The sequence below is a fragment of the Cannabis sativa genome, chromosome 3, assembly GCF_029168945.1.
Source record: "Cannabis sativa cultivar Pink pepper isolate KNU-18-1 chromosome 3, ASM2916894v1, whole genome shotgun sequence".
Lineage (NCBI taxonomy): Eukaryota > Viridiplantae > Streptophyta > Magnoliopsida > Rosales > Cannabaceae > Cannabis > Cannabis sativa.
Genome location: NC_083603.1, coordinates 61,959,738 through 61,964,144, shown reverse-complemented (window position 1 = coordinate 61,964,144; position 4,407 = coordinate 61,959,738). Strand labels below are relative to the sequence as shown.

The following is a 4,407-nucleotide window of genomic DNA, read 5'->3' as shown; positions in this document are numbered from 1 at the left end:
TCTTTGATTTATTAGTTAAGCCTACTTTTGGGTTAGGGTGATACGTATATTTTGGGAAGATGATAGCATAACTGAGTGGGAGTGCTGAACATAAATATGGAAATCTATAGCTTCTACTGGTGTATAGAAGTAAAGTGATGATTCCCTTCGAGCTTAGTTAAATAGAAGTAAATGGATGAGCTGTTGTTTCAGTGACTATATATTAGATCACTAAAACATCATTTACAGGTAACTAAGTATTCTAAGGGGCAAAATACATTGAGGGGTGTAAACGGTAAATTGGTCCCATCTCGATGTAAATCATCTATATAGAGGATCTCTTAAGCACATTAAGATTATAACAATGGTTAAATGAGATAGCATATTGATATCGTGAAACATACAATATGCTCTATATAAGTCTGAGAGTGCAATTCCAAGTTCTAAGAGTGGATTCAACAAGGAATTAATAAGTTAGGGATTTACTTGGTAAATCGGTTCAACATATTGGAAGCTCAGCATATAGATCCATGGTCCCCATTCTAGTTGAGACTATACTGTTTGTAAGACTCTGTAATTGATTTATGATTAATCAATTATAATTCTAAAAGTTAGACTATGTCTAATTTGTGCATTCTCACAGTTTAAGGATAAAATTGTAAATAAAAGGGTTTCTAGGTTTAATTATTAATTAAGAGACTTTGCATGTCTGATTAATAATTATTTTAAATGACAATATTATTTAATAATTTATTTTAGTTATTAAATAATTAGTTTTGGCATTTAAATTATTAGAATTGGAAAAATGACATTTTTGGAGAAATAGAAATAAAATTGAGGAAACTACAAAATCCATGTGAGGCCCATACACACCATGGCCGGCCACCCTTTGCATGTTTCCCAATTATTATTTTCAATTTAAATTGCCATGTAATTACTAATCAAAGTCTAGCAAAAATAGGAAAGTGGTGGATCACACTAAATAAGGCAGTTAATCAATTACACAGTAAAAGAGAAAACTGCTTATTAGGAAAGTTGTGCTCTTCTCTTCTCCCATTTATAGCCGCCCCTCTCTTCTCTTGATGCATGTCTTTGTGTGCAATCACTATACACGAAATCAAGAGAGAAAACAAGAGAGAATTTTGAAAAATCCTAGTCAGAGAGAAGTGCCCACACACATCACTCAGTACCTCAATCATAGTTTGGAAGACTGTGAAGGATCTGTTAGGCTATTTTTAGCCTAGGTTTCGGATCTATTCTATGTGCGTTTTTTGCTGTATTGGGACGGAATTATGCTTGTTTTCTATGTTTTCAGGTTCTTTGGAATAAAAGAGATCTCGGGGGCAGAAATTCAACAAAAGACGGGCTGAGCCAAGGAAAACACGAATTCTGAAGTATTGTGCACATCTAGCCGCGGCTAGACACAGCTTGGCCGCGACTAGATCACAAAAGAATCGACACTGAGAAGCTGCTCCAGTCGCCGCGGCGCGGGTGTATATGGCCGCGGCTAAAAGCTTCTTACAGAACAGTCGATTTTTACCACCCATCTGGCCGCGACGAAGATGTATATGGCCGCGGCGAGATCCCGTACGGACCAGGGGCATTTTCGTCCATCGAACCCTAAATTTTAGCTATAAATAGAAAACTGCGATGGGAAGTCTGGGAGAGCGATCAGAAACCCTAAAATACAGCTGAGAGCGGCAGGAAGAGCACAGAGATTCAAGTGAAGATCCAGAATTCATCCATCAGCAGTTCTTTTCTTTATTCCTCGTTAATTTCTTTATGTTGAATATTGCTATAGGAATTGTTATGGATTTGTTTCTGAACTAAATTTCCCATTTAGGGAGGATGATGATTGTTGTTTAATGTTTTGCCTAGTTAATGTTTAATTACCATTCCTCAATTCTTGTGTGTGAAATTATCTTAATTTGTTCTTAATTTCATGTTTAAGATTGATCACCTTGTGCATGCTCTATGATCTCAATTCGAAATCTGAAAAGTGAGAATTGAGAATGCTAAAATTAAGATAATCGATGTTCTATGTGAAACGAAAGTATTTGCATGACTTATGTGACGAGTAGATTATTACTTAATGCTGATTTCATGTTAGTTTAATTATGGAATTAATTAGATAACATGTGATTTAGAATCTAGAAGATCTGACAGGAGCTAGGTTATTTCATAATCTGTCATTCACTTCAAGAATAGGATAGTAATTAAGCATTAACGATTTGGGTAAACAACAATAGGATTCTCCTCCCTATTATCTCATCTTGCTCAACTTTCAATTGTGTTATTAAGTTTTCTGAATTACTTTCATATTTTACTGTTTTAAATCATAATTGCTTTCGATTTGCCGAATAGAATCATAAGGATAATTTAGTGGTATTTAATCCAATTCCCTGTGGGATCGACCTCACCTGTGTGAGATTTACTACTTGATTGCGTATACTTGCGTAGCATTTATAAATTATAGCAACAAGTTTTTGGCGCCGTTGCCGGGGAATTGTTTAAAGATTAATATTACATAAAATTATACTAACTTTTACTTTGGTATATTTTCTCTTGCTGATTTTTCTAACCTTTTTCTTGCAATATTTTCTTGATTTATTTCAGGAATCCTAAGTGCATGCGCCGTCAAGGACAAGCAGTCATATTACCAGTTGATCCTGAAATCGAGAAAACTTGCAGGAGGAATCGAAAGAACAAGAGGCAAGAAAGAGTTTCAGCAACTGCTGAAACATCAGAAATCATGGCTGCCAATGTGAACAATAATGCTGGAAACAACGGGGGTAATAACGGTAATAATGGACGTGCCGTGGAAGATCAAGCTAATGGCCGTAGCTTGAGAGATTACATTCTCCCTACTCTGACGGGAGTGCAGTCATGTATCAGGCCACCGGCAGTGGATGCAAACAACTTCGAGATTAAACCTGCCATCCTTCAAATGGTGCGCCTTCGATTCGGTTTGGTGGCCTCCCTTCTGAAGATCCTAATCTGCATCTCTCTAACTTCATGGAACTTTGTGAAACTTTTAAGGTTAATGGAGTTAGCGATGATGCCATTCGACTGAGATTGTTTCCATTCTCGCTCAGAGAACGAGCCAAGAGTTGGTTGAATTCCTTGCCACCCAATTCTATTGCCACCTGGAATGATCTGGCAACAAAATTCTTGTCAAAGTTCTTTCCTCCAGCCAAGTCTGCAAAGCTGAGAGGAGAGATCAATAATTTCTGCCAACAAGATAATGAATCTCTCCATGAGGCTTGGGAGAGGTTTAAAGATCTGATCAGGAGGTGTCCTCATCATGGTATAGAGAAGTGGATGCTGGTTCACAACTTCTACAACGGGCTGGTTGGTAATACTAGAACTCTAATAGATGCAGCAGCGGGCGGAGCTTTTATGAGAAAGAGTGCTAATGAGGCGTATGATCTATTGGAGGAGATGGCTCTAAACAATCAGCAGTGGCCAACTGAAAGGAGTCAATCTAAGAAGGTAGCTGGTGTGTTAGAAGTTGCTGCCATCACAAAGTTAACAGCTCAGGTTGAGGCATTGACAAAAATAATTGCAGGGCAAGCTAAACAAGCCCAAATTGTTTGTGAGTTATGTGGAGGAAGTCATCACTTTTCGGAGTGTCAAGCAGATGTGGATGATTGGCCAATGGATGAAGCTAAGGCCATTGGGAATTTTTCACAGAACAACAACAACAACAATTATGGGTTCAACCAGAATAACAACCGAAGAAATAGTGGGTTCTATTAGCAAAGAAATCAGAACCAACAGTTTAATCAGCAACAAGCCTCTGGTGGAAATTCTAGTTTGCAAACAGATTTACTGCTCCAATTTATGACTGAAACTAGATCTTCAATTAAAGACCTGCAGACTCAGATGGGCCAGCTAGCAACTCAGGTAGCAACCCGCCCTCAAGGAAATTTGCCTAGCACAACTGAAGTCAATCCCAAAGAAAACTGCAAAGCAATTACCCTGAGGAGCGGTAGGAAGTATGATGGGCCTGAGTTACCGCAACCAGTTGAGTTAGATGAAGAAATAAATACTCAACTAGTGCAAACACCAACACCAAAAGCAAAGAAGGCTACTGAAAGCTCAGCACTACCACAACAGTCTCCACCTATTAGCATTGATCATCATGTGAAAATACCTTATCCTCAGAGGCTCAGAAAGTCAAACTTAGACAAGCAGTTCACCAAGTTTCTAGAAGTCTTCAAAAGACTTCACATTAACATTCCTTTTGCTGAAGCTCTAGAGCAGATGCCAAGTTATGTGAAGTTTATCAAGGAAATTTTGTCAAAGAAGAGGAAGATGGAAGATTATGAGACAGTGGCTCTAATTGAAGAGTGTAGCGCTATTCTACAGAAGAAACTCCCTCCAAAACTCAGAGATCCAGGGAGTTTCACTATTCCTTGTACTATT

The 4,407-nt window shown here is 38.1% G+C and overlaps 1 non-coding gene across 1 annotated transcript; it reads right to left on the bottom strand.

The window, feature by feature from the left end:
* Positions 1–3,183: 3,183 nt before the first annotated feature.
* Positions 3,184–3,290, bottom strand: LOC115718233 (small nucleolar RNA R71). The gene has a single exon (XR_004011817.2). It is a non-coding gene; the product is annotated as a small nucleolar RNA R71 (small nucleolar RNA).
* Positions 3,291–4,407: the final 1,117 nt, after the last annotated feature.